This window comes from Podarcis pityusensis, assembly GCF_964106645.2.
Source record: "Podarcis pityusensis genome assembly, chromosome: 5".
Lineage (NCBI taxonomy): Eukaryota > Metazoa > Chordata > Lepidosauria > Squamata > Lacertidae > Podarcis > Podarcis pityusensis.
Genome location: NC_138032.1, coordinates 95,694,541 through 95,721,642, shown reverse-complemented (window position 1 = coordinate 95,721,642; position 27,102 = coordinate 95,694,541). Strand labels below are relative to the sequence as shown.

The window sequence follows — 27,102 nt, the reverse complement described above, 5'->3', positions numbered from 1 at the left end:
CGAGTCCCTTCTGAATACATTCCCTAGCATGCTGCAACTTTAATTGCAAGTGCTTCGTGCTTTGCTTACAACCTTCAGACTTCAGCAAAGCCAAACATGCTTTGTTGTCCTGGTAAACCTGGATTGGACATTTGACAGGAATTTTCATATCTTTGCACAATTGTATTAACCATTCACAATCCTTAAGTGAATACGATAGTGCATTCAGTTCGGCTTCACAAGTACTTAAACTAACTGTTGTTTGCTTCTTGCATGACCAATCAAACAGACCTTGATTGTACATGTAGCAAACTCCAGACGTACTTTTCCTGTCTGTAGTGTCACTTCCAAAACTTGCATCTGCAAATATCTCAAGACCACCAGACTTCTGATTGTTAAATCTCAGTCTGTAATGCATAGTGCCTTTCAAATACCGCGCTATGCGTTTCAGAGCTTTCCAATCCTTGACACTAGGATTGTTGACTTGTCTGCTTAGCAAATTACAGCTAACAGCAATGTCTGGTCTTGAACATCTGGCAATGAAGTTTAGCTTGCCTAGCACACTTCTGTACAGTGTAGTGTCAGAAAATGCTTCTTCAGTGTCATCTACCTGATAACCTGTTGTCATCGGTGTGTCTACAGGGTTAGCATCCATCAGATTTAGTTTGCTTAACACATCAGCAATTTTCCGTGACTGGTGTACTAGAATGTTACCATCTTGATCTCTCTCTATTTCCAGAGATAGGTAGTTGTTTACCTCACCAAGATCTTTCATGTCAAAGTGCTCTTTCAGTTGAGCTAGGGCGTTATTGTACATTGCGACATCTTTCCAAAAGAATAATAAATCATCAACATAAAACAAACAGTACAGTTTCTTTTGCCCCTCCTCTTTGACAAATACACATGGATCAGCTTTCCCTTGCTGAAAACCTAGAGAAAACAATACTTCAGTGAGTTTTGTGTGCCAACACCGTGCACTTTGTTTGAGACCATAAAGGGATTTCTTCAGAGCACAAACAAATCCCTGTTTTACCTGTACGCCATCAGGTGGAAGCATATAAAGTGATTCATCCAGAGATCCGTACAGAAAAGCTGTGTTAATATCATGGTGACTAATGTGTAGATTTTCCTCTGCAGCTAGCTTGAGCATAAGCCTAATGCTTTCATATCTCACTGTCGGTGAGTAGGTCTCGTGATAGTCTTCACCTGGTACCTGTGCAAAACCTCTGGCTACCAATCTGGCTTTGTGTCTGACTATCTTGCCATTTTGATCTGTCTTCGCTTTGAAGACCCATTTGCTTCCAAGCAGTTTCATTCCTGGAACTACTGGAACTAGCTCCCATGTTTTGTTCCTTTCTAAGGAATCAAGCTCAGCCTTCATGGCATTTAACCATGGCTCAGCTTCCTTTGAATCCAAACCCTGGATTTCTTGGAAACTTGAAGGTTCAAATACCTTCTTGGAGCTTTTAACAGCTGTTACTGCTATCGTAGCAAACTCATCAGCAAATCTCTTTGGAGGTCTGCCTTTTGTGGTTCTCTGTGACCTACGAATTAGCCTTAAGTCTTCAACACTCTCCTCTTCCTTCTTAGGAGAAAAACGACCTATTGTGAACAATGGTTCCTCCAATTCTTGATCAGAGCTTTCAGAGGGTCGCATAGAGGCTTTCGCACTCTTGAAATCCTCTGAATCACCCGATTCAGTTTCAGATTCAGACTCAGAACTTTCATTAGTGGGTGTGGGTTGTTGTGGTTGCTCTTGACTATCCTCAGTCTCATCACCGTCATCAGGATAACATTGGAAAATTCCCACATTCTCCCCCCACTTTGCATTGTACTCAACACTTCTCGTGAGCTTAATTGTCTTAGAGTCAGTCATCATTATTCTGTAAGACCCTTTCTGATAACCTAGAAAGATACCATGCAATCCACGCTTGTCTAACTTGGAGTTTTGTGGTGAGCGAACCCACATGTCAGAACCAAAAATCTTCATGTGTTTGATGTATGGCTTCTTGCCAAACATCTTCTCGTAGGGGGTACAACCAATCGCTGAAGATAACCTGCGATTGTAACTGTAAACAAAACACGAGAGAGATTCGGCCCAATAACTCTCTGGAAGATTGGCATCATGCAGCAAGGTTTTTAACCCTTGAAGCAATGTCTGATTTGCCCGTTCCGCAAGTCCATTCTGCCATGGCGAGCGAGGACTAGACAAATCGTGTTGAATTCCTTTCTCAGTCAGAAAAGCTTCAAACTGCTGAGAAGTGAATTCTCCCCCGCGATCACTGAAAAGAGTCTTTATCTTCTTACCGTGCACATTTTCCAACCAAGCACAGAATTCCTTGAACCTAGGAAAAGCCTCTGATTTCTGCTTGAGATTGTACACAAAAATATATCTAGAAAATGCATCAATGAGAACCATGAAGTATCTATTTCCACCCAAAGAGGGCGCTAGTGGTCCAACCAAATCAGCATGAACAACCTGGTATGGTTCTGTAGCTTGCCTACTAGACACCTTACCTTTCGCAGCCATTTTCACCTTGTTTGCTGCGCATGCTTTGCACTTCATGTGGTACCTGCAGGGTTTAATAGTCATACCTTCAACTAAGGCAGGCATTTTAGATACTGCCTCAAAATGCAAATGACCAAATTTTCTATGAAAATCGTGAATACATTCTGCATGCAAACTTTTGTTAGAACCTGCAATGCAACAAGTGTCATCCTTTTCAACATCATCATAATACAAAACAAACAAACGATCAACATATTCAGCATGCAATACATAATCATTTTTCTTTGTGATGATGCACTTCCTGTTCTTGAAGGAAACGTCAATGTTCCGCTCATTCAGCTGTCCAACGCTGAGCAGATTATGTTTGGCGTCTGGCACGTAAAGCACATTCTGTATCGATAAGTCCAAACTGTGAAGAACAACAGTTCCGTAGCCTTTACTGGGAATAGTGTGGTCATCCGCCTGGTGAATCGCACCTTCCTGCGGTGTAAAAGACACAAACAGTCTCTTATCGTTGCACATGTGGTGGGTCGCCGCTGAATCAACAACGAAGAAAGATCTAGACGTCTTCTGGACCTCTGCAACCTTTGGAGTGAAGCGTGAAACCATAGCCTTGTGCTGCGTTGTCCTAGACACCGGACCTTTGCCTTTGCCTCGGCCTTTTCCGCGCGATGAGCTTTCGCTGCGCTGCTCTGTCTTGGCCCTGGGATATCTGCATTCCCTCTTCATATGGCCTAGACGTCCACACGAGTAGCATTTCACTGCCTTCAAAGCTTTGGCGCCATCTGGTGGTTCCACTGCACTATGGGATGACGTCTGTGAAGACTCCCCCTTGCCCATGCAGCTAGCACCCCGGCGATCTGCTTCATTTAAAATCACGGCAGTTACATAGTCCACTGTTAGCTGAGCGGTTGGCTGCACAGCAATCTGGGTTGCAACAGACTCCCAACCTGAACCCAAAGATTGTAGTATCATGAAAGAATACACAGCCTCTGGAAAGTTGAGTCCTCTCTGTTGCAGCTCATGTCTCAGATTTTGCATCTCCATCAGATGTAAACGCACATCTCCACCTTCAGCAAGAGCCATATTATGCAGCTTGTTAAAGTAAAACATAGTGGATCCAGCTTCTGTCCTTAAGTGAGCTTCTCTCAAAGCGTCCCAAATTTCTCTGGCTGAGGTCTTATCACGCAATAGACAGAGCTCTTCTGGGGATACTATCAATGTAAGAGTTCCCCTTGCTTTGGAATCCTTAGCTTCCCATGCATCTGTAACTGGAACTGGGGGGGTTTCTGTAATCACCTCAAACAAACCCTCTTTCCGCAGAATTGCCTCTGCATACAGAACCCAGTCGGCATAATTTTTCTTGTTGAGCTTAGGAATCCCACAAGCATCCTGAAGGGCCATCATGACTCTGGCATTAGCCTTCAGCATCATATATGCTGCTTTAAATCTTGCTGCGTCACTGCTGCAGCTGCTTTATTCCAAAAGCGCACTTAAAAGTTACTTTCGATTTCCCCAGCATAGTGACTTGTGCCTGGGAGCCTTTTGCCTATTCCCGGCAAAACGGCTTTGAAAGTTCAAAGTCCAGCCATAAAGCCATAAAGCCATTAACTAGAAGCTGGCAGGCTGCCCGGAGCAGTAGCACATACCTCATCAATCACTTTTACGCGCAGAGCAGATTCCGTTCCGATCTGTCCCTCTGCATTCCGATCCTTTGCCGGCACTCCGATTCGACTTCTGGGCCCATAACCACGTGTTGATTTAAAGCAGAGTCTCGTGCCCAGCGGAAGGATGAGGAGTACGTGCTGCATACTCTATATTGCTTTATTTACAGTTCAAAGCTGGTATATTACAGAAAGACATCTTGCCTCTGCCGGAGCAGAAATGCATCCTCTCTCCCTGACAGCTCGGAGAGAATCACAAAGTGAAAAACAGGAAACCAGTGTACGTCACATCCAGTCTCCCTTTCCCGTGAGAAACTCCAACAGTACAGACTGTGGAATGTAAACACCTGTCTCGTGACAAGCCCTTTCGCTGCACAGTGAAGGAAAGCAGAAACCAACAAATAGATCCAGATTTCTGGTTTCCTGCAAGAGTGCTTGAAACCAATTTCCACCCTCTCAAGCACCTTCTCCCAACAGGGTGGTAGTTATCAAATACCTCAGGGTCCAAAGTAGTCCCCCCCACCCCGCCTCATGAGTGGACACAACACTGCCTCTTCATGGGTGGAATGTACAGATGTATTGTAACACAGGGCTACAAAACAGCATCCTTGTGCAAATTGGATCTCAACAAGCCAAACGTTGCCCACCAGCCATTGCTCGTGGCTTGACAGGCTCATGTACGTGGCACAGTGAGGACCGGACACAAGCAGTTTATCGAGTCCTCAATGAGCTGCAATAAGAATAGTGGCCACAAGGTGTGCCACATGCATGAGCTTGTCAAGCCACGAGTAATGTCTGGTGGCCTTGATCTGAAGAAAAATTTGATGCAACACCTGGAAGTTTCTTCCCAGGCAGAACACTGGCATGAATTTTCAGAAAAGTTAAAAGAATGTTTAGAAGTGCTGAGAGGTTTTCCAGGGGTGTTATGTAAACCACAGGTTGGGCTGAAAGAAAATATGCTTCTAGATTCTCTCCAAGACTGTTAAAAACAGAAGACGAACCCTGCTGGATCAGACCAGTGACCTACGTATACAGGGCAGGACCCAGTTTCCCACAGGGAGAAGCCAAATGTCTCTGGGAAGCTTACAAGCCTTGCCTAAAGACCACAGTTCCTCCAGTTAACTGGTTTACTGCCTCCGAACAAGGATCACTCACTCAGCTAGCATGGCTGACTGCCATGTGTAGACTTCTTATCTATCTATTTGCCTAATTCCCCTTTCAAGCCAGCTGACCTAGGGACTGTCATGTGGCAGTAAGATCCATGAATTCTGCACTGTAGTTTTGTTTTTCTGCTCAGTCAAATAAACTACTATTGCTGGATTCTAGACACTGACATATTCCCAGCTTTGCGGAGACAATTTCACTGTTGTTATTTAATTTTTTTAATGCAATATAAAACAACCCGTTAATGGAATGAAGAAGGAGAGCCATACCATCGTGGCCAAAAGCTGCACCCTCTGGCCCTAAAATTTTACAGGGCAGGGCATTCATTTTAAGGATGTTAACTTTGCCCCCCAGACTCAGCAGCAAATTCATCCACCTTTCAAAGTCCACCCTCGCACTGTTATTTTTTCAAATCCATACAGGATATTTTGATCTAGTGATAACAGTACCATAAATACAGGTGGCAGCCGACATTGCATATGTTGGTTAATCAACAACTTTCAAGGGCAGAAACACACCATAAAAAGTGGAGGAAATAATAAGCAAAGCACAAAGTTGTCATCGTAACCAGAGCTTAGTAAGGGCCATGCAACAAACAAAGTAACAAGTGGAGTTAAGGAAGATTATTATTCAGAAAATAATACACTAATTCTGATTTTAACAATTTGAAGTGTCAAACACTTCAGATGTGAGAAAAGCAGCAATTATATAGCATAACTTTCGCAACAGAAAAACCACTGTTCCTTTTGTAGCATCCAAGCTTTAGGCTAAAATCACCTAACTGATGACAATCCACTTTCACTGTATAGCAATATTTTTTATCTGTGAGCATCCTTGTGAAAATTGCACCTAAATGTGGGGTGTATTATTTATAAATAGAGGGAACAATGAATTGTGACGTAGCAACACCTAAAGCGCAGCATATGGCCATGAGCAATGACACATTTTAGATCTATCAAAATCAGCTTGGACATAATTGAGTGCATAAAATGCAAATCTAAATCAAGAATCACTAATGCAAGAATTAAGTCCATATACAGAATAAATGGGACAGTAAAAGGAAAAGTAGCTCTGAAAGCATTGTGTTTGTAAATGTTCTGTTCCACAAGTGGGAAAAATAACAGCTGATTTTGAATTATGAGGTGGTCACAGATATCAGGATTGTACACTGTGGCCAGAGAAGGCCAGTGCAAGTAGATCCATGCGGTCATTCTTGGGATCCATTATTTTATGCATTGACCTTCCTGTGGGCATTGAGTCAGGATAACATTGCCATTTAACATGTTGTTCCAGCTTGTCTTTGGAACACAGTTACATCCTTCCCCCTTTCCCACAGGGTGAGAAGTTCCAGGGGCATTGCTGGAGACATAGGGTGTGTTTGCTCCATCTGCGTTGTGTGAAGATTTACAGGCAGAGTTGAGCAGTTCAAGAACTCTGCTTTAGACCAAATAGACTCAAAGGTGCTTCCAGAACTCATCCCCCCCCCGCTCTCTTACATTCTGTGTCTCTCTGTTCTCAAAATTGTGGTTCTCTGCTGCCAGACAGAGCTTAGTCCATTCCCCTTAGTTGCCGGTGGATGTGGAGAGAATGAGTCACCTTCCAATAGCATTTCCATATATTTCAGGGACTGGCTGTTTCTCAAAGTCATCTTCTAACATGCAGCATCCACAAAGAGCCCATCGCTGACCATTAAGAACATTAGTCAGTCACTCTAGCCTGCTATGACTCTTTCTTTCCAACCCTAGATGCATTCAGCAATCAGATAGTACACTCCTAAGGCAGCGCCATTTAGCTAAATGAACCTAGCAGTTTATTGCAGACAAGAGACACTGGTCCACATATGAAACAATCAAGATCACTTAAAATGATTATTATTCAAGGAGATGAGTAACTATATAACCTTTAGAAGACATTTGAAGGCAGCCTTGTATAGGGAAGCATTTAAAATATTAAATGCTTTATTATGTTTTTATATAAGCTGGAAGCCGCTCTGAGTGCCTGTGATATCCCAGTCAGATGGGTGGGGTGCAAATTATAAAACTATTATTATCATTACTTCCATGTGGAAAGTATTTTTGGCTTGCCTGGTGCTCTGGTGTTTAAATTCTTCTATAGAATTTCTCTTGCCCACTAAGGAATGTGGGTCAGTGGTTGCAGCACCATGGACAACTCCCAGTGAGTAAAATGCTCTGACAAATGCTAGTGGTGAACTAAGGACCTTACAAGTCTCTTCTTCCGCCCCATCCTCCCCTACTTCATCCCCCTTGCCCAAAGAATGCAACCCCTGGCCTGCAAACGAACTTCTTCATGTTACCATGACCTCCTGCCTAGCACAATCCTTGCAGCAGTCCTGGAGGGACTTGTCTCCTCCAGCAAATCAGGGGCATGAGAAGGCATCGGTGAGGGAACTGGCTGGGGCATCATCCTCAGGTTCTACAGGCTCCTGTCGAGCCTCAGCCTCAGAAGTCTGGTGCTGTTCTCCAGAGGCTGATTCCCTCAGCCTGCTTATCCTCCTGTCACTTGGCTGGGGCCATGACAGTATGATGGATAATTGTATAACCATCCACTTATTTGGCTGTCACATGAAGCATGTTGCAGTGATCTTTTATCCATGCTAAACAGTGGCAAATCAACAGAAAGGAGATCCGACATTGTGGTGCATGCAGGTTCCACATGCATTTGTAAAGGAAATGCTGTGAATCTTAAGAACTGTGGAAAGATTTAGAGCGGTGACAGATGATTGCTCTGTGTCAAAAAGAACATAAGAACAGCCTGCTGGATCAATAGCCATGATGTGAAAGTATAAAAATAGTACCATGTCCCATGAGAAACCTTTTGAAATCTGCAGCCAGACAGCTTTTATGACAACCAAGCTGTGGCCATGAGAGATTTGTCTAAAAAGAAGAAGAAAAGAACTCTGCACTTCTCAGCAACACTGACTATTAGGGGATAGGCAGTCACAGGTCTTCTCTGTGGCTACCCAGACTTACAGGGTGATCTTATCCATGTCTACTCAGGAGGAAGCACCAATGAGTTTGGTGGGATTTACTTTTCCTCTGCACAGCCATTTGGAAATTGTCTGGGGAGTCTGTATGTTTAGGATTGCAGCCTTAGGCTGCTAATTGTAGTGCATCGATGTCAACATTTTAAATTGTTTTTTGCAAATGATAACATCATAATTAAGGAAACAAAGCACATGGCTCCAATTATCTCAGAGCAGTGCATTCCTGTGCTTAATGAACAAGGACCAGATGAAGTTGTGAAAGCCAAAAATGTAATGATCTGACACAGGAAAAGGAACAGAGTCAAGATAATGGAGGGAGAACCAGAACTAAAGGTCAAAGCAGATATGATGTTAAAACTGTTAGAGACAAGTTTGGAAGCAAGATTCCTACTCTCCAGTAGCAGAGTTCAGCACAATGGCAATTGCTCCAAGCACATTTAAACATGGTTAGATTTTGCATCTATCCTCACCCACCTTTAAACAAATGTTCTTGCTTGGGTCACAAAAGCTTGGCTTTGCAAATAAATGAAGATTTTACTCAGTTTCAGACTCAGCAAACTTTTTACATTCATTGGCAGTAGAATGAAGAAGAAGAATTAAAGTTCCAAATGACTTCATAAGAAAAGTACTTGGTTTCCTTACAAAATGGATAATGTAGTCTTTTGGTTGGCAAAGATGCAGGGTATAGAAATCTCATTTTAGAGATATTTTAGTCACTTGAACTGGGAGCCATTCCACGTGGCTCCTTCTTCAAAGAGAAGAGAAAGGGGGGAGGCAAAGACTGCTGAGAGCCTGGCTAAGCCACTCCCACACTGAAAACTTGAGCTCAGGGTTCAGTCTGCCTCTTCATGAATGCAAGTGCTAGACATTAACTGGATATTTCAACAAGAACTGCCTTTTGACATCAGATCTGATGTAAAGCTTGGTGTTGTGCTTAGCAGTAGTGTGTGGTCAGTGGACTAGAGGGACTAGGTTAGTTACCTAAAAGGGCCTTGTTTCTCTCATAGCCACAGCTTTGGATTCAAACAGAATCCAAACATGGTTCTCAAATGTTGCTCTCAGTCACTCTGCAGCTTGCTCCTTTTCTCTCTAGCTCACATCACTTCACTCTCAATTCCAAACTCTGGCTTTGAATAAATTCCAGAAAGTTGCTGGCTTAGAGATAAACTACACAAAGTCAGAACTCATGTTCCCCCCAAAGGAACAGAGCAGACTACAAAATATATGTCATCTGAAATTGGTAGTTTAAAATTTGGTAGTTTTAAATATCTAGGTGTCATTATCCCAAAGGAAAGAATGTGTAAGAAAAACTTCGAGTCCTTTATTGCAAACAGTGAGACAAGATTTATCGGGGAGGGATAAATTTCAGCTTACACGGCTTGGGAGGAATGCAGTGCTGAAAGCAATACTGCTTCCTAGATTTTCATTTCTGTTTCAAACTGTGCCCATCGAGATACCACTGGATTTTTAAAACAAGGAGGGCGGGCAATGATAGAATACTTTAGTGGAGAAGTTAAAGAGCCGCCAACAAATAAAGCAACTCTTTCCAGAGTGGTTAGAGCAGCTGGTTCCACCATGAAGAGCCTACAAACTTAAAAGGACTCTGCTGATTGAGAATGAGACAAGTGTCCCAGGGGCGGATATTGAGAATGGCAGGCAAACACCCACCGTTGCAACACCTGAAGGGCCTGGGGGAAAGTGAGGAGCCATTCTTATGAACCATGCTTATGACAGGGAACAAATTGGCCCATTGGTTTGCCCCAGAGCCTCCCTTCCTAGGTTCTCTGAGATTTCTGGGTATATACAGGGTGGGAGGATGAGGAGAAAGACTTGTTCATCAGAGGGAAGCCTTTGCCACTGCAATCCTCAGAATTCAGCCGAGGATCTTCTGCAGCCACTCTCCTTAGAACAAGGGCATGTATGCTTACCTTGTTCGGTGGCGGGGAGTGTTTGTGGAGAGCTCTTGGTGGAGTTGCAGCAGTTTACAACACACTTACTGACCAGCAATATAGGAAGAGAGGAGGCTATTCTAGGGTGTGGGAGACTGATCTGGAGGGGGACTGTGAAGTAAACAGAAATAATTCCAAGAGTCATGGATGGTGCCCAACCCCCTGTAGCTTGACATCCTGTTAGTAGGGACTGGTCATCCTCCTGCTGGAGGGAATGTCAAAGGTAGGGATCACTAACCCACAGTCGGGTTGCCCAAGCAAAGGGTAGCTTTGGTAGGCAGACTTTGATGTCATAGCTAGAGTAATGTAATTATTTGTATGAATAATATATAATAATTATTTGTATGGTTTAAATAGATTTTATATATGTATATAGTTGTAAATCTATTAATATTTAATGTTTATTATTCCCCCTATATTTTTAGTGTTTATGATCAGAAATCAGGACTAAAGGCGAAGTTTAAATAAATAGAGAATGATCTGCTCTTGCTGTCCTTGTTTTCAGGGCAGAGAAGCTCTAACACACAATGACTTATTAATCATTCATCTCCTAATGGAGATTGAAAATTGCATGGAGATTGGACATTACATGAAAAGTGAGAATAATTTTGCCTTGAGATGCTGTGGTGGAGTATGGCAGCTCGCTCTGGCTGATACTGTTGTGCTTCAGTGCAGGTTTGCTTGGGTGGGGAGGAGGTAACTGAGGAAGGACTATTCTCCCTTATCTTTCTTTTATTACCTCTTAACTGAGAATCTGAGGCCCCCCCCCCCCATTTCTCAGAAAACATATTGGATAGAGAACCTGAGTTTTGATCTGCACAGATTATAAAAGTCATATGTATATATACAGACAATGTGATTTTGTCAAATCGTTTGAAGCAATGTATACCCTCTGGAGTCACGGTCTGTTTTATTGTTTTGCGTGTGTTGCAGTTAAACTTTGTTCTTAAATGTATCTTTGAACCCTGTGTTTGAAATACTCTGCCTATGCTGAGGTGATCTGGATTTGCTGCAGCTATAAGCTTCAGGAACATGGTACAGGTGAAAGGGTTAACCCCTCAGTCATTACCTGGTGGCCCTAATCTGGATCTTGACCTCTGTCATGGCTTGAAGAAGAAGAAGAGGAAGAGGAAGAGGAAGAGGAAGAGGAAGAGGAAGAGGAAGAGGAAGAAGAAGAAGAAGAAGAAGAAGAAGAAGAAGAAGAAGACACTCTCAAACATGGGATTCAGTGTCAGGTCTCGTTTGATCCACTGATTCACAGATAAAGGGATGAGGAAGAAATTTGTTTTTGTTTGCATTGTAACTCCCATGGCCGGTTGCCCAGGAATGTACAAAGACAAGGAAAGTTTCTTACCACCCGCTTTTTATTCAATATTTACAGAGAGAGGCATTGGAACGCAGCCTCTTGGATAATGGCGTTGTCCTGAGTGAATCTCCACCCCCTTTTCCCCCACTTCCTCATTCGTCATCATCATCACCTCCTCTACAGGTGCTGCTAGGTGCCCTCTGTCTTTGACCTCTTTGCTCTTCTCCTTTTAAAGCTTGCCGGGTTCTGGGAGATGGTGGGTCTGGAATGTTTTCTAGTGGCAATGTGTCAGCCAGTTGCTGCTCCAGCTCTGCCTGCTCCTCCTCTGCCATTATTTCCCAACTTTCCCCCTCATCTTCCTCTGAGCTGTGACCTCCCTCAAACCCCTGTTGTAATTCTGTCTTCCTCTTCCTCCTCCCTGGAAGGATCCAGTTGGGGAGGCAGTCTCCACCATTCCTCCTCTGCCCAATCCCTGACACACTCCTTGCCAGCAGAGCTGAGGCCCCCTTCCCACCAGTCATTTGCGCAGGGGGGAGCCCAGCTAGCTGAGGGCACTTGGCAAGCATGAAGCAGGCACACCCATGTCAATGCACACAGAGTGGCCTCACCTGCTGCTCCTCTCTGTGAGCATTGCTTCCACTGATGCCAAATGAGGAGCACCGGCCGGGCCATGCGTAGCAACGCCCCTCGAAAATCCACGCCCGAGGCCATGGCCCCTCTGGCATGCCCTCTGCTTGGTTCTCTGTGGCTTCACTTCTCGCAGTGAGAGAACCACCAGAAGGCCCTTGGAGCTGGACCCCCGTGGAGATATTCCTTCAGGTATACAGGGCTGAAGCCGTTTAGGGCTTTAAAGGTGGTCATGAGGTGGTCTTGGGCAATCCTCACTTGACCACAACTCCAGTTTTCAATATGAGGAGAATACTGCTCTGCCTTTCCGGGCTGTGGTCAGGATTCCTAAGTATGTGAAGCATTTTGAACCCTTGAAATATGCAGCATAAACACTAAGCGGTACTATTAATTACTTGGTGATAAATGGATTGCATTATTAGCCATATTGTGAGAGGTTTGTGCAGAAATTACATTTCTCTCTCAGCACTGTAAACTCCCCACTTCAAAGAAAGAGAAGACCTTTAAATAGAAGACCTTTATCTCTGTAAATAGTCCTAATCAGTGCTATTTTTCTAGAAAAAGAGAGGCTGGAGCCCACCACAAACTTCTTCCTTGCTCTCTTAGAATGGCAATGGCACACACCTGAGAGGTGCTGGAGCTGAGCTCCAGCTGGATAAAAAAGCCCTGCTCCTAATTAACCTGTTTACTGTAAACAGATCCAATTAACCTGTTACCTGGCAGAGATTCATGAGAGCATTAGAGTCGTACCCCCTCAAGAATTGATATTTTGCTGCTGGGAGAACAGGCTTAGTTTCCAAGTCCATCATTTCTCATGAAGCTTTCTTTGCCTTCAGTGGTGCTCTTAATTTGCAAGGACCTGAGGAAGGAAAGGCTGGCGATTTTGTTTGGAATGCTTACAGCCGAGTGTCATATTACAATTTCCTAGTAAATGTCTGTAAGCATTGGGAGAGGCCTTAAAGCATTTTTTTTTTGCAGGGACTCGCTCTCAACAAAACCCACTAATCAGTATTTGCTGATGAATTAATCACCTGCTGGACTGATGAGCTGAAAGCATTGGTGAGTAGTGGAAAACTCTCTGTGTTGCTTTCATAGGCGCAGGAGATGCTAGTGCAGAACCTCCCCTACAAAGCACATAACAATAACAACTGTGAGCTTAGCGGCCAGCTTGTATTATTTATTTTTTCTGGCAAGCAGGACTTGAGCTGGAAAGAAAAAGAAAGGGAGAGGTGTGGCTAGAAGGGGCTTGGAAATGATGACAACTCCACTATCTGGGAGTGGAGCTTTTTCCTTTTTGGAGAAATGGGAAGGAGAAACAGTTGCTGTCTGTTCCGAAAGCATCTGGCACCTGCCAGAAGTGCCCATCTCAAGAGAGCCCATCGCTTTGGAAGGTAAGCCTTTATTTTCTGAAGGCGGCTGGCAAGGGTTGCTTTGGTGAGACTTTACTTGAAGGCTTGAAGCTGGGAAAAGCTCACAGAGGAGGGGGGCTGCCTAGCTGCTGTGTAGCCTTTGAGATGCCGTCCCTTCTGGGCAGGAGGGTGGGAGTGGGAAGAAGTTGCGGCCTTCAGTGACTTTTCTTGCACTGTGGAAGAGGCACACATCTGCTGGAGAAAGCTCTCTGGAGGGTTAAAAGCTTTGCGTGCAATATCTGAGAACAGTCAGTGAAACTGCGTTTCTTCGTCATGATTGGATGGGGAATAATAAGACAAGGAGTACAACTTTGTGCAACATGCAACTAACTCGAGGGGGGTTACTACCATGAGATGTGGAGATGTCCTCTCTCTCAGATGATGTTCACATAGGCAGACAAATGCATGGCACAGGATAGTTAAACACAGCTCCATGTATGGGGGCAGTAAATCTTCCAGGTGGCTGGGGTTCAGCAACAGAGGGACATGATTGTGTTGCGTCCTGCTTGTGAGTGACCAGGCACTTTTGATTGGCTAGTATTTGAAAACAAAAAGCTAGGCTAGCTGGTCTGAGTAAGCAGGACAGTGTTGATGTTCTTATCAGGAGAGGCGAAAGGTAGCTGGCGAGGAAACTTGTCATTTACACTAATGTAAGAACAGAAGGTTTATTGCTAGGTCTCCATTTCCCCATTAAGGAGGAACATTCAGGCCTGGTCTCTGGCTACAGTTCAAACAGGGAGTGCTTCGTCTTCAGTATTATTAAACCTTTTGACCGTTTTTGATAGAAAGTACGGAATAAACATAGTGGATAAAGGCACATCTGATGATATGCACACAAGGGGTGTCACAAGGGACTAGATTGCCAAGTCAACCTCTTTGCTAGTAAATTATTCAACAAAAGAACCAAAACATTTTCATTTTGTTTTAAATTTATGAGTATTAAATATACTATATGTTTGATTGAAAAGTGCCCCAGACTCTATAAGTACTTGTAGGTTAGCCATTAATTAGCATGGCTTTGAAAGGTGCTTCAGGATTCTCTTTTATTATAACAGATTTACGTGGTTGAGATTCCCCCACTCCTGCTGTTCTGGAACTCATTTGCATAGTTGATCCTGATTAAATATTTAAAGAAAGAAGTTGAAGCATTTAGGACAGAGGTGAGAGGGAAGATAAGAGTAAAAATTGGGATATGAACTGAGAGAGAGAGAGAGAGAGAAAGAGAAAGAGAGAGAGCAAGCAAGCTGGGCTTCTGGACAAACACTAGATGGGCACGTCAAGGGCCTTTAATAGCAAATGTCTGAGTTCCAAGAAGAAGTTATGCCAGCGTTCTCAAGTAAAGTATGTTGGTGGAATTCTTGCGTTCCAGGTCCCTGAAGTCATATTGTGCTTTAATCTTTATTTTTTGCTGTGAATCAGGTTCACTCGTCTAATTCATACCACAGCACCGCAAATGAGATTTCCTCCACCTTGACTAATTGGAAGGGAAGAACAAATTGGTTCTTTATCTCAATGCAAAGTACCTGAACTTATTCGTGCAACCTTCACGTTAGTTTCTTTACAGCCATCTTAAGTAATTGAAACTAAGTATAGAAAAAAGTGTGGAAAACACGGGACTTTCTCCTTCTCCCTCCTTCTCCCCAATGCTATTATCTCTCTGCTGAAACTTGGAAAGTACCTTTTAATTCTTTGTAATCTGGATGTATTCTCGCCTGGGAAGGGAGACTGGAATGTACTCCTTCCATATGTCAGCAGCAGAGCACACACATTGCCTGCTGCAAATCCCAGACCCAGCTGCTGATATCTCTATTTAAAGGAGGTTCAAGGAGCAGGAACTGGGAAGACCTTGTGCTGGAGAGTCAATTCCCAGTCAGAGGAGACCAGGCTGGGCTGACACAGACTATGGGCCTTTCTCCACACTAACTGTTTAGAGTGATATAGTTGCGGGTGTGTGTTTGTGTGTATGTATGTTTGTTTGTTTTTTGCATGCTGCCACATGTCATCGTCCATTATTCAGTTAGTATTCTGGAATAATGTGCTAAAAGAAACCTTCCAATTTTCTTCTAGGTAAAAGTAAAGGGACCCCTGACCATTAGGTCCAGTCGTGGCTGACTGTGGGGTTGCGGCACTCATCTCACTTTACTGGCCGAGGGAGCTGGCGTACAGCTTCCGGATCATGTGGCCAGCAAACCAGAGCAGTGCACGGTAACGCTGTTCCCACTGGAGCGGTACCTATTTATCTACTTGCACTTTGACGTGCTCTCGAACTGCTAGGTGGGCAGGAGCTGGGACCAAGCAACGGGAGCTCACCCCGTCGCGGGGATTCGAACCGCCGACCTTCTGATCGGCAAGCCCTAGGCTCTGTGGTTTAACCCACAGCGCCACCTGCATCTTCTACTACTGCCCCCCCAATCAATTGAAAGATCCAAAATGGATTCTCAATATTTTCCTTTGCATGGCATGTGCACAATTACCACCCCAATTTCTGCATGGAGCAGCTGCAGGCTGTTTGGGAGGTGTCTGTTCTGCAGCACTTCCATTGACTGGTGCCAGCTGTCTAATTGTGATCACAGTTCATAGGATCATATGGGAGTGAAAGGCAATGAGACTGATTGAAAGTCCTGCCCACAGCAGCAGTAATTGCTTTGATAGATGAAATTTCATCACACAACAGCCAGTTTTGCCATGGCTCAGGAAGACGCATAGTTTCTCTTCTTCTTTTCTATACACCCAAAAGTTTTCAATTACGGTAGCAGTAATTGTGCCCTCGTTGATTACAGCACTGTCATTGGGTGGTATAGACACACCCAGTCCAAGATCTGTTGATAAAGTATTCAAATCCATCCATTTTATTTTGGAGGGTAATATGCCTGGAATCTCTGTCATGCAATCTCATAATTAGCTAGGTGTTTTTCACTCAGTTGTAACCTGTTAAAGAAATCGAATACCTAGCAATATTTATAAGAATTTCTACCTCTCTGCTACATTTCTGGAAAGAGTGAGTTGTTCTGGAGTTCTGAGTTGCTTCATCTTTTTATTTATCTCCCTCTCTCCCTGGTACGTCTTCCACCTTCCTTGTTGCTTAGTGCAGTCAGTCCAACTTGCACTCAACCACTTTTGGTACCGTTCTTGGATTTATAACTTGCAGAATCCAGGATGTCTATAAATATTGTTACTGTTGATGTCCATCTGTCTCGAGAGAGAATGGAGTTGACCCTCGTGTGTGGGGGGGTCAAACCATTGTGTTAGCAGCACCAAAGTGACCTCCCTGGGGTGCAAGCCTGGGCAGTGTGTCTGGAGGTCCTGGGCTGCCCAGATGACAAGACCACCCTCTTGGCCTGGCTGATGTTGCCCAAAGGAAAGCAGAGTACAGTGGTACCTCTGGTTACATACTTAATTCGTTCTGGAGGTCCATTCTTAACCTGAAACTGTTCTTAACCTGAGGTACCACTTTAGCTAATGGGGCTCCCACTGCCATCGCGTGATTTCTGTTCTCATCCTGAAGCAAAGTTCTTAACCCAAGGTACTATTTCTGCGATCCCTCTTGCTGTTCTGGCTTCTGAGATTCAGAATATTTTTTCCCTTGTTTTCCTCCTCCAAAAACTAGGTGCGTCTTGTGGTCTGGTGCGCCTTATAGAGCGAAAAATATGGTAGTTATCCTGCCCACCTAGCAGTCTGAAAGCACGTCAAAGTGCGAGTAGATAAATAGGTACCACTCCAGCGGGAAGGTAAACGGCGTTTCCGTGTGCTGCTCTGGTTCGCCAGAAGTGGCTTAGTCATGCTGGCCACATCACCCGGAAGCTGTACGCCGGCTCCCTCGGCCAGTAAAGCGAGATGAGCGCCGCAACCCCAGAGTCGGCCACGACTGGACCTAATGGTCAGGGGTCCCTTTACCTTTATGTATAGCTAGTTGTTCTCCGTTATGTTGAGACATGGAGATTCGTATTAAACGTCAAAGGAATCTCCTTCCTTGGAAGTTTTTAAGCAGTGGTTGGATGGCCACCTGTCATGGATGCTTTAATTGAGATTCTTGCATTGCAGGGGGTTGGACTAGATTACCCTCAGGGACCCTTCTAATTTCATTGAGCCTGCTTAATTGCTCTCATGGTAACTGAGATCATTTCCTGCTCTCGTTAACCCTTTCATGCATGCAAGTGAGAATCAGTAACTGTATGGTATATTACTACAAGTTGAAAATGTAAAATCCCACAGTTACTTGAATCTGTCTCTGGCACTAGTTGAAACTTGTAAGCTCCTTGTAAGATGAAACAGAAATAAAGAAATCCTACAATGCTATGTCCATGGAAAATGTAGTATTCGTATTAATAAAGCTGGAGATTGACAAGGCTTCAGCTGAATCGAGTAGCATTACATAGTGGCTTCAGCTGAATTGAGTAGTATTACACTGCGGGAGGCAGTGGAAGACAGGCGTGCCTGGTGTGCTCTGGTCCATGGGGTCACAAAGAGTTGGACACGACTAAATGACTAAACAACAACAACACACATAGTGGCTGGAGACAGCACTTTCCTTTGTATAAAAATCTCATCTCTATAGGCAGAAGAAAGATCTGAATGGCAGGTGCTGTTTACAACTTAATGTTCATAATTTGGGCAGTATTGGTGAGTGTGTGCTTCTTTTTTTGCTTCCTCCCAATCTTGAGAGTTAAGGTCTAAATATGGTTGATGTCAGCTGGACTTAGTTTATTAAATAAATATTTCTCCCCCGAGAAATCAAACTATTAATAGCTGTCCTAAGAATGTCGTATTTTCCTATGCTATGTGTTTCCTAAAGGCACAGCATAAGAAAACATTTTGATTTCGTCTTAAAGCAAAAATTCTATTCTCTGTACTCGCTGGTGCCTGCTGTGTTGAGATTAAGGAATTATGTTAAAACCAAGAGATCTGACTGTAGCATAGTTGGACTGTGTGCCTTGCCAGCATGTGTCCTAGCCAGAGCTGCTCAGCAAGTGACCAAACCGCTGCCTTTAGGGGTGTCAAGGAGGCAGCCCACAATCTGAGAAAGGTGGGAGAGAACGGTTGCAGAGAGGGCTGGCAGATGCTGGCAAAGCCTAGTACAGAATTGGGAGGGAAGGTGGAGGATGACAGTTTCTCAGCATAGGAAATACTTTCCGACAAGAGGAACTGTTGGAGGTCAAACCACGCAGGAGAAAGGGGGAACGGATGGCTTCCCCAAAGTCCGCTCCCCTTTTTCGGTGGGCCAGGCGTCCGGGACCCTGCAGTGATCCGGCGCGTGGAGATGGCGACCCCTTCCTGCCTCCTGGCTAATCTGCGCCGGTAGGGGGCGTGACTGTGGGAAATTTAACTTTGGCGCGGCCGCAGGGCTACGCTGCATCCTTGCCCTTCATCGTTGGATCCTGCGCGGTGATCCTCTCTTGCAACCTTTGGATTGAGCTTTTTGGTTTTGCGTCGGATCCAGCAGCCCGGAGTTCCCTGCCTGCGCAGCCTCTCCCCTCCGTCTCCCGCTTTGAGCATTCACGCGCGCGGAGTCCAGCCTACAATCCAGGGAGGAGCGCGCAGCTGAAGTTCCCGCGGTGGGTGAGTGACCCTGAGTGACCCGTCCTTGTGCCGGCCGGGTTGGGTCCTGGGCTGGAAAAGGACGAATTCAGAGGGGCCTTCTTCGTGCGCCAGGGCGGCTCCCCGGCCCCTTCCTCCGCGCGTCCTCCGCCCCACCCCGTCCCTGGGGTCGCGGGTCTTTTGCTGCTTGGTGGTGACTCTCTGCATCGGGTCCTGGAGAACTTGCAATGCTCGGCGCGCGCGACTGCGCTTGCTGTTTTGTGCCTTCTTCTTCCTCGCATCGCTTCTCCTTGCGCCGGCTTGCTGCACCTGTCTGCCTGAGCTTAAGGACCCGCTGCCTTGTGGTTGTGTCTGTGTGCTTCAGAAGGTCCGGGCAACTTGCTCATCTTGGCCCTTGCCTCCTCCGCGCCGAGTGTTTGAAGGCAGTTTGCCCCCCACCGCACCTCTTTTTGCGCGCGTGTGTGAAGAGGTTGAGCCGCAGGTTAGAGTGCCATTTCGCTCCACGTTTGTTTGCGCTTTGGACGAGGCTTGATCCCGGGTCGTGGGCTCGGTTCATTCTTCCTCGATCTCCTTCCTCTCCACCATTCTGTTGGACCACTTGGTGGGAGCTAGAGGCCCCCCCATCCCCCACGTGGGCCCGGCCTCCTGGCACATCAACACAGGGGCGTAGCGTGGGTTGTCAGCATCCGGGGCAAGGCAAGTAATTTGCGCCCCCTAACCCGGGGCAAGGCAAGTAATTTGCGCCCCCTAACCCGGGGCAAGGCAAGTAATTTGCGCCCCCTAACCCCTAACCTGCCGCCGCTGCCAGCTTCTTCTTGCTGCTGCCTGGTCTGGTCTGGTGTGGTTCTCTCCCGCGCTCAGCGCTGCACTGGGCGGCCGCTGCACTGTCCCTCCCCCAGATAGTCCCCCTCTCTCTCTCCGCACCACACGCCTGGCACCCACCCCCTCCACAGTGGGCGGCGACCCAGCGGCTCGGCTCGGATTCGCACAGCCAGCACTGCAGTGAGAGAGAGTGAGTGAGCCAGGTAGGGGCAGAGAGCTGCGAGTGCGAGCGCCCCCCCCCAGATGTTGTGCCCCGTGCGGCCGGCCCCCCCTGCACCCCCACGCTACGCCACTGCATCAACACCCCCTTTCCGCCCCTCTCAGAGTCTTGGCTTGGCTGGCGAGTGCTGATTTTATTGGGGGCCAAGGGATTTTAACTTGTGGCTTAGCTAGGTAGTTAGCAGACAGAGAAGCAGGTAACTAATATTTTAACACGCTACATAAATAGTTAAAGGCCGTGCGGAGGAGCGAGTGATCCAGCCCATTCATTGTACTGATAGTGGTGGAAAGATGCTGAGCGTTATTTATGTCTGGCTGCTGTTGTGGGGACCTTGCGATTCCTTGTGTTTGGTGTCGGCATATACGGGGGTCAGTTTTTGGTAGAGGAATTGCTTAGAATTGATTCACTTTAGAGCTAGCCCCCCCCCCCAGCTATTTAGTCAGGCAAAGACACAGGTGTCATGTTGAGGTTTATTTCATTGATAAATCAGAGGATCCTGAGGCTGAACTGTCTGTGTTTTTTTATATAGAGGTTGTTCCCAGTTAGTGTAGTCAATACTGAACTATTTTCATCTGGTGGTTGCTCCCGGTCGGTTTGGTGGCTGCTGCCAGTTAGTGTAGGCAATAGGGAACTGCACTCATTTGGACTGTGTACATTGCCAGTATTGGTACTGGCCAGACTTATTCAACCAGGCAAACAACCTCTTGTCTTTAGGGGTGTCAAGGACGCAGCCCACAATCTGAGAAAGGTGTCTCAGAATGGCTGCAGAGAGGGATGGTATACGCTGGCAAAGCCTATAATTGGCAGGGAAGGAGGGGGATGGCACAGTTTCTCAGCATAGGAAATATGTCCTGACAAGGGAAACTGTTGTAGGTCAAACCACGCAGGAGAGAAGGGAAACGGATGGCTTCCCCAAACTGCAACTGCTTCACTTGCCCCTTCCTTCCCTACATCCCCCTATTTTGTTGGCAACTAACAAAACAACAATAATCCGGGACTTGATCCTGGAAGAAGGAGACCTGATTATAAGAGACAAATTTGGATGAGTCAGAGAGTCCAGCTCTGGTCCAGCTGGTTTCTCTGTGCAGCGTTCATGCCAGAGGTGGCCTACCCTATTTCCCTCCCTGTGATGAAACAGGAAGGGGCCCTGCCAAAGCCTTGCTTACCAGGGTTGTGTGGCAGGAACAGCTTCCAGGTTCCGGCTAAATCTTGTGGGGCTCTCACAGGACCTCATCAGAAGCTAGAAGCCACCACTGCTTCCCCCACTTCTGCGGTGGCAGTGGCGGCCCCCGTGGCAGCCCCCCTTGGATTCCGCTGCCTGAGTCCACCTCATGGATGGTCCGGCTCCGAACAAGGCATGACTGAAGTGCAGCTGGGAGGAGGAGGAGAAGTTTTGTTTTTACGGAAGCTAGGAAGAGAAATGGGCTTTCTGTCACAGTCAACATTTATTGAGTATCTGATCATAAGGTTGTGGTCCAGGGATATCCTACTGCCCTGCTGACTGCTTGACCAAGGTGGTCTTGGGGTTGGGATCTCCTCAGTTTGGAGGTGACTTCCGTGTCAATGCTGAGGTCTCTCCAATCAACAGCTGGAAGGTGTGGTAAATACAGTGAGGGGGGAAAGTATTTGATCCCCTGCTAAATTTGCCCGTTTGCCCTCTGATGAAGAAATGACCAGTCCGTAATTTTAATGGTAGGTTTATTGTAGCTGTGAGAGACAGACTAACAACAGGGACCCTCCCCCCAGCTTTTCAGACTTTTTAATCTATAGAGAATGCAAGTAATATAATTTATAAAATTATGAATGGCATGGAGAAAGCAGATAAAGAAATGTTTTTCTCCCTCTCATAATAAAACTTGTGGATATCCCAAGAAATAGAGTAATTCTTCAAGCAGTGCAGTGATGGCCAACGATGGCTTTCGAACAGGATAGGAAAAATTAATGGAAGAGAGAACTATGGATGGGGACAGAAATGCTTTCAAACACCATTTGCTGTGGACCCCAGGAGGAGAGCATGCTTGTGTGCTTGGATCCTGCTCAAAGGATTCCCACAGGCAGCTGGTTGTCCTCTGCGAGAACGGCATGCTTCATTGAAGCTCCACTGGCCTGATCTAGCAGGTTCTTCTTATCTTCCTGTGTTAACTGAGGCAGCTCACATGATCTCCCCCATGGCAACACGTTGTGCACAAAGATAACAGTGCCTGCATGCACACTGCTACTGATCTTAGGGTGACATGGATGTCAGTGTGTATACCCAGACGGTGGTGGCATCCACAATGGCATCTGATCAGCCATGCATAACGGTCTGGCTTCCGATATGAGACTTTTCAGAAGTGTGAGAATCTTTCTCCTTTCCCCCCCCTCTCCAGCCAAGCAAAGAGCCTCTCTTCACTGATGTTCTGTTTAAGAGGAAAACGTTGGTGGTGTGAGTCACATGTGCAGGGAAGCCTAGTGTGGAGGAAGACGTTTGTGGCCAACAGTTTCACTACGTCTTCTGTTAGATCAACTTCCGTAGTAGAAACTCTCAGCCCGGTTTTACTTCCAGACTTTATTTTTATTTTTTTAAATATTTATTAGGGTTTAAAATAGAAATAGATATAATAAACAATATAGCATATGTCTTAACATAATTTCACATCTTCTTTGGACTTCCTCACATCTCCCGCTCCCACTTTCATCGTTATAACTTTTTGCCAGCAATTTATCATCTTATTTGCATTCTTATGTCCCATCTGTTTATTTATAATCTTATAATTCTCAAAGAAGTTTATATTTTTTCAATCTCACTCATTATCTTAAATCATCTAATTTAGTGGTGCTCAATTGTTTATGATCTAGCATCCTGCTTAACATTCACTCAAATTACAGTATTTTTGTAAATAAATCTTGAATTTCTTCCAGTCCTCCTCCATCCTCTCCTCTCCCAGGTCACGGATTCTGCCGGTCATCTCAGCCAGTTCCATATAGTCTATCAGTTGCATCTGCCATTCTTCCAGTGTGGGTAGATCTTGAGCTTTCCAGTGCTTTGCAAGAAGTATCCTTGCTGCTGTTGTTGCGTACATAAAAAATGTCCGATCCTTCTTTACCACCCCTTGGCCGACAATACCCAAAAGGAAGGCCTCTGGTTTCTTTATGAAGGTATACTTAAATACCTTTTTCAGTTCATTATAGATCATTTCCCAGAACGCCTTCACTTTAGGGCAGGTCCACCAGAGGTGGAAGAATGTTCCTTCATTCTCTTTACATTTCCAACACTTATTATCAGACAGGTGGTATATTTTTGCAAGTTTGACTGGGGTCATATACCATCTATATATCATTTTCATTACATTTTCTTTCAAAGCATTGCATGCAGTAAAGTTCAACCCCGTACTCCACAACCTTTCCCAGTCCTCAAACATGATATTATACCCAATGTCCTGCGCCCACCTTATCATAGCCGATTTAACCATTTCATCTTGTGTATTCCATTTTAACAGCAAGTTATACATCCTTGAAAGTACCTTAGTCTTTGGTTCTAACAGTTCTGTTTCTAGTTTCGATTTTTCCACCTGGAACCCTAGTTTCTTATCATTTTTAAAAACTTCTTTAATCTGAGCGTAATGTAACCAGTCTCGCACTTTATCCTTCATTTTCTCCAAACTCTGCAAATTCCAGTTGTCTCCATCTTTTTCTAGTATTTCCCAATATTTTGGCCATTTGGCCTCCATATTGGGTCTTTTTCGGGCCTTAGCTTCCAAAGGTGAAAGCCACCTTGGAGTTTTATTTTCCAACAAGTCTTTATATTTTGTCCAGACATTAAACAGTGATTTTCTGACAATATGGTTCTTAAAGGCCTTATTGATTTTAACCTTGTCGTACCATAAATATGCATGCCATCCAAAAGCATTGTTAAACCCTTCCAAATCCAACACATCAGTGTCTTCAAGAAGTAGCCAGTCTTTTAGCCAGCAAAAAGCTGCGGCCTCATAGTACAACTTTAAATCTGGCAGGGCAAAGCCCCCTCTTTCTTTCGCATCAGTTAATATCTTAAACTTAATTCTGGGCTTTTTGCCCTGCCAGACAAACTTAGAAATATCTCTCTGCCACTTCTGAAAACACTCCGTCTTATCCAGAGCCTGGAGTGTTTGAAACAAAAACAACATCTTTGGCAATACATTCATCTTGATAGCAGCAATTCGGCCTAACAAAGAAAGTTTCAATTTTGTCCAACTGTCTAAATCTCTCTTAATTTCTGCCCAACATTTTTCATAGTTATCCTTAAATAGACTCAGATTTTTTGCTGTTATGTTTACCCCTAGGTACTTTACTTTTTAAACCACATTTAGTTCTGTCTCTTTCTGAAACCGTTCTGACTCTGTGTCTGTCAAATTTTTCCCCAAAACCTTAGTTTTCTGTTTATTTAATTTGAATCCCGCCACCCGACCAAAGTCATGAATCAGTTGTAATACTCTTTTCGTACTAGACTCTGGCTCCTGCAGGGTCAGAACCAAGTCATCTGCAAAAGCTTTAAGTTTATATTGTTTCTCTCCGACCTGAATTCCTTCCACCAACCGGTCCCCTCTGATCATATTCAGGAGCACTTCCAGAACCGAAATAAATAACAAAGGGGAGATAGGGCAGCCTTGTCGTGTTCCTTTTTCAATTTTAAACTCTTCTGTAACCACATTGTTAACTATCAGTTTAGCTTTCTGCTCTGAATATATCGCCTCAATCCCATTCTCAAAACCCCGTCCCACTCCCATTGCTTTTAAATTTCCCTTCATAAATTTCCAGGAAATGTTGTCAAAGGCCTTCTCCGCATCTATAAAAATTAAGACTGCTTTTGTATTTATATCTGTTTGCAAAAGTTCCAAAATGTCAATAATATTCCTTGTATTAGCAAACAAGTGTCTGCCTGGGAGAAAGCCTGCCTGGTCCTTGTGAATTACTTCATTTAAAACTTTTTTAAGTCTACTTGCCAAAATGTCTGCAAATATTTTGTAATCCACATTTAGAAGAGAGATGGGACGATAGTTCTTAAGTTGTGTCTTTTCAGCTTCCGACTTTGGTATCAATGTGATAAACGCTTCCTTCCACGACTCCGGCGCCCTATTCCCCTCCATAATTTCATTGCTGACCTCCATCAAGGGTTGTATCAAATAATCTTTTAGTGTCTTATAGTACTTGGAGGTCAGCCCATCTGGCCCTGGAGATTTGCCCAATTGCATGTTCTGAATGGCCTGTTCAATCTCTTGTCGTGTTATTTTACAATTCAGGATTGTCCTGTTTTCTTGTGACAATTTTGGTAATCCATTTTTTCCCAAAAATTGTTTGATCTCAGCCTCGTCTTGCGGCCCTTGAGTGTATAATTTCTTAAAATATCTCTGGAAACACTTTCTAATGTCCACAGGATTCTGGATATTTCTTCCTTCGATCTCCAAGTTTGTAACTGTATTTAATCTTTGTCTTCTCTTCAACTGCCAAGCTAGCAGTTTTCCACATTTATTCGCCGACTCAAACGTTTTTTGTTTCATTAATTTGACCTTCCACTCTATTTCCTGGTTTATCAATTTAGAATATTGTGCTTGATAGAGTTTAATTTCTCTCAAAGTTGGCTGTGACTTCGGGTTTAATCTTAACTTCTTCTCTAATTCTTTTATTTTGTCCAGAATCTTGTGTTTTCTCTCATTTTGTGTCCTTTTCTTTACTGCATTCTGTTGTATCAAGAATCCCCTCATAACAGCTTTGCTTGCGTCCCAGACGATTCTTTTTTCCACCGTGGTGTTCATATTTATCTCAAAGTAGTCCTTCAGAGCTTTTTGGGCCTTCTTAGTAATCTCCTGATCTCTAAGCAAGTTGTCATTCATCTTCCATCTAAAAGAGCTGGTTGGTAACAGTGTCATGTCCATCTTTACTGCATTGTGGTCAGAGCAGGTCTTTGTGCAGATTTCCACCTTTCTAGCCTTAGGTGCGAGACCTCTAGATATCCATATTTGGTCGATTCTTGTCCAGGTCAGTTGGGCTTCAGAGAAGAATGTTCCCTCTCTTCCCAAGGGGTTCTTTGTCCTCCAGATATCAATCAAATCCATATTGTCTGTCATTTCAAAAAAAGTTTTAGGTAGTCTGCCGTCTTTTGTAACATTTTGATTTTGTGACTTGTCCATGTTGGTTGATACAACCCCATTCATGTCTCCCATCATAATGATGTTGTTATAGTCCAGATAGTCCAGCATAATCTCATGCAACTTCCTGTAGAATTCCGATTTCCCTTCGTTTGGTGCATAGATTCCTAATATCAAAAGCTTCTCTCCTTGATGTTGTATCTCAATTGCCAAAATTCTTCCATGTTCATCTTTGAATAGAAATTTAGGTGACAGGCTCTCTTTCGCATATATCACCACACCTCTCTTCTTTACTCTATCTATCCAAAGATATAAATTCCTGGCCAAGTCTTTTATTTATTAACACTTTTCTGTGGAGCCTTGTCACATGTGTTTCCTGTAAACAAATAATGTCCAATTGATCTTTTTTTAATATATGAAATATTTTCTTCCTTTTTTCCGGAATGTTACACCATTTATATTCCAGCTCAAAAGTTGCAGAGACATCCTGAATAAATCTGGTTATTTTTCTAGGGGTGGTATCTTATTCGCAGGATCTTCAGGTTCCACGGGTGTCGGTACTACCGGTGCTCCAGGCCCAAAGGGTAGTTCAATTCCTTTTTGAAGGTCCTCTCCGTATGTAGACAGAAATTTATCTCTATCTTCCAGTGTTCTGATTTTAACCTTCTTCCCTCTAAAGGTAAAGGATATTCCTTGGGGGAATTCCCACCTAAAAGCAATTGAGTTGCTCCTTAATAGTTTGACAAGCTCAGAGTAGGCGGATCTGAGGTCCAGCAGTTGTCTAGGAATATCTTTGTAAATTTCAATTCT

General features: G+C 44.5%; 1 protein-coding gene across 4 annotated transcripts in view; it reads left to right on the top strand.

The window, feature by feature from the left end:
• The first annotated feature begins 13,140 nt into the window (after window positions 1-13,140).
• A4GALT (alpha 1,4-galactosyltransferase (P1PK blood group)) overlaps window positions 13,141-27,102 on the top strand; it is a 38,909-nt gene continuing 24,947 nt past the window's right edge. The window contains exons 1-2 of one of the 4 annotated variants that reach the window (XM_081005686.1): window positions 13,200-13,261; window positions 13,400-13,593. The gene's annotated coding sequence lies outside the window, so the exon portion shown is untranslated. Of the gene's footprint in view, window positions 13,262-13,399; window positions 13,594-18,660; window positions 19,168-27,102 lie in introns of those variants that run through there. The other 3 variants (XM_081005687.1, XM_081005690.1, XM_081005689.1) reach the window with 3 other exon arrangements.